Genomic DNA, 6,727 nt, shown 5'->3' on the forward strand with positions numbered 1-6,727 from the left:
CGTAGATAATGGCGATGAGGAGGCACGGCCGGCCTCGCGGGGCGCGGGGCAGCAGCCACGGTCGAGCGGCTGGCGACTGGCGTATCGCCCCACCTGCGGCGAGCGAGAGCGCAGCGTTGTGTACACCCGCAGCGGAATCAAAACAATCACCGCACGGTGGGTGCCGTCGCTGCCAAAAAATACTTGGCTGCTTTTATGTGCGTGCGGAGGCTCCGCTGGCTCGGCAGGCGCTGGCGACTGCGTCAGCGCCTAACCTTGACCATGTAATCTGGCGTAATAGAATATGCACAACAGACGAGCGTAATCCGTTTACGCGCGCCTCGGCACTTTCGCATTAAGTCTCCGACTGTGTACCTACTTGGCGTAATATCGTGCAACCGTGTAGGCGGCAGTATGGCGATCATATTGGACTGATAGCAGATAAGATAAACGCTGCACTTAATAATGCCTAGACCTTTTGTCGAGTAATTTTTGATAGAGACGAACAACGTTAAAATGTTTGGAAAGTTAGGAGGACGACCTTAATCATACTATTTTATTATTATGACGCAGTATTTCTATGCAGATGTTTGCAAGCGGATGTGTTGCAATTTTACTTGACCAATATTAGCGTAGATTTTATTACTATTTGCCTGCCAGGCACAACACCATGAATTTATACCTATGAAAGCCAGCAGGCCGGCCGGTCAAATTAAAATTTTCAAAGCTTACTTCAAATCCTCAGTAAAAATCGGTTTGAGATATGAACTGTATGTTAAAATATCTCCGTTTTAAGTATAACCACAGAATAATATTAAGTAACAAGAATAATTTATTAGGTACCTAGGTTGAGTTCTTAGCTGGTTAATATCGATTTTAATATCCAGACTGTTTATGACAACGATACACATTAATTATGACTCTTACTATCGATTACACGTTACCTTTTATTGCCCATAATAACGTCATTCAATTATTCTTCTTCGATTACCGTTCTGGAATACCGTACAAAGTTTTAACAACATAGCCGTCGTAACAAATGTACGAAAAAGATACCAATTTCGCCTATCACTGTTTGTTACTCACACAACCGAAACTTTGTTGCTTTGCCTAACATTTTATCGAATATTCTACAATATACAGGCAATATTGAACCAATCTCCGAAGATCATCATGAACTGTTGCTTACCAAACAGCCTGCCAAACAAATAACTTAATTGGAGAACTATGCTCCTTTTGTTAAATGTACGAGTAGGTACAACATACCTACCTAGGTACATTTCATTTGTTAGGTAGGTACCTAATCAAACTCTAAACTCAAATTATAACACACTGAAACTGGTGTGTGAAATTCACGTAAGCACGGCACGGTCCCGTTTTCGTCATTTATTTTGATTACACACCAGTTATATTGATTTTAAGTGATGCCGTAGGTAGGTACGCCGATCAAGAATTGTTTCCTAAAAGACAATCGAAACCTTTTTGCTCCACACTCCCCATTTCACAACATTATGAATAAGCACAATAGCAGGTGCACCATGAAAAGCAGCGACTTCATAATTTTACTCGCTATAGTCCAAGTTCCTTTGTCACCTCAAACTCCCATTTGTCTCCAGCCTCATTCATCAGGCAAACACGCCCTACATTACCTGCCGGAAAATCGCATTGAAATGTGCGGACAACGTAAACCACTCAGAACTTTCTTACTTCAATCTTCATTCTGGAAATTGGGTGGCCAAACTAATTTGCGGCTAAATTCTAAAAGATGACATCGGCTAAATTGTTCGGACTTCTAATACTTTCCACTGTATTGAATTAGTTTGTTACGTGAGACGTTTCATTAAGGCTCGCTTTAAAAATCTAAATAGGTAATTCCTCGGGGATCTAATATCAGGGAAGAAGCTAAATTAGTTTCGGTGGAAGATATTTTCTCGGAATTTGGAATCGCTTCATTACTCGGAAAGTTTCAGAGATACTTAGCTGAAGTAATTTGTAAAATTCTTTGGGTAACGTTTAATATTTCCGAATCAACATTCTTGTGCCGTGCGTAGATGGTTAGCGCGTTGATTAAAGGGAAAACATTGTGCTATACTATATTTAACATTGCGTCGAGTAATGGACGATAACTATGCGATTGCTACAAATAGCCGTTTGAAAATATCACAACATCATTGTTCAATTAATCCGTTGAGTGTACCTAAAGTTTTGAGATCATTGGCCCGTACTTAATTTTAGTTAATGTAATTCTTATCAATGTTACAAGTCTACAACACTACTCATGCGTAGATAATGTGTGTAGCGTCTCGAACCAAAATATTTACATTGATATTGAGTTTATATGTTGGCACCGTAGTATAAGTGTCCCATTCACTGGCTGTGACGTGTAAATGATTCACGTCGGACCTAATGCGGTGAATTGGATTCGTACCAACCTTTTAGTACAGCTGTCTGTGAAATTAGAAGACAATCACAATTGTCTTCTAATTTCTAATGTAATAATGGGATCACAATCCCTATCTTCAAAGGCATTAGGAGGTACAGCCACTTCTGCTGTTATAGGTGTAGAATGATAATATCATTCTGTCTTATGATGGAACTGTGATTCAGTTAATTAAGTGGCCAGACGGGCTGTGTCGGGTTACTTATCATCTGGACTACATTCGCATTATTAGATCAGTCTGGGCTTTGATATTAGCACTAGCCACTAACCTTACTGATTTAAACTATAACTATTTATAGATCATTGGTTGGGTTTCTCTAGCAGCCAAGCTTTTGTTCTTGGCTATGTAGCAGTTAAAATTGTAAGTCCTTACTGGTCTAGTGCTTTATTATCAAATATAGTGTGAAAGTTTTCTTGGAAATATCTGGGGGCACGGTAGTGCCCCCGCCAAGTCGAGCGCGAAGCAAACACTGCCGTACCATCCTTTACTGGAACCATTTCGCCGCATTTTCAGGCCTCTATTTGAGAACCTCTGGATAAGACCAGAACGCTGAAATTTTCGTTATCTAGTAAGCTATAATCACATACTTAAAATCCAAAATTTCAAGTCTGTAGGTCATTTAGTTTCAAAGTTAAGCGAAAGCAAAGTTTCGCATTTATGACACTCACTCACTCACTGATGATCATCAAAATAGAATTAGTACTTCCCATAAACTCAGAGAGCTGAAATTTGGTACAAAGTTAGGGTTTAATGACTACATAAAGGGAAAACTATAAAAACTGGGAAAATCGAAGATCTGGAGTAACACCACATTCATAATCNATCCCACCAAAAACATTCTGTAAAAAATTAGCCAAGTCTCGATGGAGCTGCTTGTTTATCTCTAAAAAGTAATGAAATCTAGACAAAGTCGTGCCAAGTCTGTGGTTCCTTACTGCAATTTTTTTATTATTATAGTTAATGTTTTGTGACTTGGCCGTTGAACAATCTTTATAAGATAATCATACATATTAAAGTATTATTGAAATACGCAGCTTTATCAAGCCTACTTGACTGGTTATTGAATCAACGTTTTCAAAGTGGAAATTTTCCATCGTCAATGGGTAGCGGTTCTGGCGACAGATTGGTGCAATGGTGTCATGGAGCACCTGGTTTTGTACCCTTCAACGGCCAAGTCACACAACGTTAACTATAATAATAAAAAAATTGCAGTAAGGAACCACAGACTTGGCACGACTTTGTCTAGATTTCATTACTTTTTAGAGATAAACAAGCAGCTCCATCGAGACTTGGCTAATTTTTTACAGAATGTTTTTGGTGGGATAGCAATTTACTTCTTAAAACACCAATTAAAATAATTTTAAAACCAAAGTATGATAATCTAGTGAATTCTGGTGTCATAATATTATATCCGTGCTATATCCGTTCTCATTCCGAGTTAGAAAATTGCAGGCGGCATTCTTTGTCAAGTTTTTGTCGTCGGAATTTTCACAGTGTTATTTTACGTTAACATTTTTCTCCAGAGTAAGTGGTTGTTACACTTCCGAGCAATGTGTCATCAAAATAATCCACTGCATTAAAAACGTTTCTAATGGGAGCAGCGTTTACGGCGTCCCTTCAGTCACGAGGAGTAATATAATCTACACCATAATGCTTTCATGGTAAAGCGAAATTTAATAATCTCGACATGGGGTTGACCTACATTCGGTTATTAAATCATAGCAATCTGCGGTTTATTAATATTTGCAAATCGTGGCGCGATGACGCCATGCGAGCGATATTTTGCTCGTCATCCATGTTACTAGTGAAGGGAAGGCTATAGTTACCGGGTCATTTGTGACTGACATTAATCATGGATTGTTTAATTTACGATGGACATGTGGACGGATCTTTGAATAAAAACAAATAACATTCATATTAACTGTAACAAGTTTTGTTACGTAAAGATCATAGGTATAAAAATTTAAGTTTGGTATTTGTTGAGCGATATTATCTTTTATCCACGTCTTATTGCTTTATCCCTTAGTCTTTTGAGGACTCAATCCCAGTGCGAATTCTGGCCGCTCACTCCAATCTATCCATTACACGTGAATCTTTATTAAAAGCAAATATAAATGTAGAAAGAATTCCGAACAAAAACTACTTGTCATGAATTTAATTATATGACAGGGCGTTATATGTATATTATATTCTTGGAATAGTGTCCGAGCTACCTTACCTAACACTTAAACCTCGGATTAGACAGGATTATGGTCAGCCATGAATTACAATCGAGCTGTCACCCGTGACGTTGGTAAATTGCCGGCGGCAGATGGTCTGCACTTACACCGTTAATTGTTTAATTAATTGCTTTACAACCCTTCAAGGTGGGCTTAAACATTTAAACGCTTTGCAATATTCTGCGGGCCCTTCGTTTTGGGAACGGGTTTGCAAAATTTTAACATGGGCGCGGCGGTTTTTAATTGCCTGGATTTTATCTGTAATTTATTTATAAGCTTTACATTTTACAAGTCAGAAATTCAAACAGAATACTCATCTTTTATTTTCTTATCACTTCATTTTTGATGCGTTATTTGAGACTTATCAAAACGTTACACATGCATAAAATGTGCTGATAACTCATTGCAATGAACAACTTCTGATAGCTTGTTTATTCTCTCATCTTCAACACTAATCACACTAAAAAGTAATGCTCTTACTGATGAGCCATTTCCTCCTCTCATCTCAGGCCCATGCATATTAACATGCGAATTTGCATGCATTTCATAGTTATTCCACTGTGCAGCGCTCGCTAAACAATGCGGACTTATAACATGGCCCTACGTGACCGCCATTCCTAAACGATTTCTTCTGTGATGTCACAGTGTCATTAAAAGAATTAAATAGTGTCGTAACTTTTGATATTGCACTTTATAGCTCCTTTGACTTCGTTTATTACATTGAAAGTGTGTTAATGTGATGTGTATTTTCTTAATGCTCTTAAAGATTAATACATTAAGTAAGTATACACTCGTAGTTGTGTAGGAGGAGTTGAATTGATTTTGAAAATGATTTTTCTGTGAAAATGATTTTTCTGTAATCAGTCTAGTGCTTAGGTCCTTAATTTTACAAATGTTATAGTTGAAGCCCACCTTTTGTCAATAAATTAACGCTTTGGGCATATACAGAATTTGTAGACTTTATCAAAGAAACTCTAATAGATATGCAAATCATAGACTAAAAATTGGCATTCCACTTGCCAGCGGTTCACGTCTTGGTATTATGCCTACCCGATACCGCTTTGTGAACATTAAGCTGATAAATGTTTCCTATTATCATAAGTGATAATAACGCATTTGGCAAGCACACAGCAAGACTGAAAACTGTTTCACTGCGGCTCATAATAAGATAGTCGGTGAAACTACAAACTGCAATACACTTCAGGATAGACTTCAGTGTAAGGAATCCAAATACATTTTCAAGTCTTTATTTTGGACTTTCTTGCTGTTTTTTAATCAGTATAGGACGTGGTCTGCTGTCAGGTCAAAGTGTATGCAGCCCGCATAATGTATGATGACCTCAGACCGCATCCAGTGCAGTGTGGCAAATCCTTACATTACAAGAACCATGGCTGTTATTTTTTTACTTCAGTTGAATTGAACGTATAAATAAATATTTTAAATGTTTGTTATGAAATAGTGTTGGGTAGCAACACAGTCGGTTATCAGAGCCGGCGCAGCATCCGCGGCAGATACCAGATACATTGCTGAAGGTCGTTTCAGAAGTTGTTAGAATCTGCCTTATTTGGGAACATTTGTCAAGCTTTTTATACCACGTAACTTAATTAACTTCTCGGCCTTTTGGCTAAGATCAAAGTGTAGGTAGTATCAATCGAACTAATTTACCCGCGCATTTCGCAATGTAGTATACAAAGAATGTTTTGATAAATGGTGGCGAAAAATTAAATATTAGAAATGCCACTGGAACAAGTGAAGTAAGAAGCAAGGCTGATGGTGGAATGTCAAGTTGTCAATGAACAGAAAATAGGGGGAAAGTCAGTGAAAAGCGGTTAAAAGATTAAATGAAAAGGCTTTTATATTTTTGGCTTCTAGGGGGTTTTTTCAATTCCACGGACCCGCCGCCGGCAGCAATGTAGGTTGATCGCTCACGGCTCGCCACAGCTCAATCCAGATTTTATCGTCGCCTCAGGAACTACAGATAACGAATTGCAAACGGAAAATTGTTCATCACTATTCAGGCTAAGGCTTCTAGAAACTGTTTAGTCATGTTTTATCAAGATTATGCGGGCAAAAATGCAGCAATTATGT

Source organism: Ostrinia furnacalis, unplaced genomic scaffold (genome assembly GCF_004193835.3).
Source record: "Ostrinia furnacalis isolate ACB-3 unplaced genomic scaffold, ASM419383v2 OfSCF7245, whole genome shotgun sequence".
NCBI classification, from domain to species: Eukaryota; Metazoa; Arthropoda; class Insecta; order Lepidoptera; family Crambidae; genus Ostrinia; species Ostrinia furnacalis.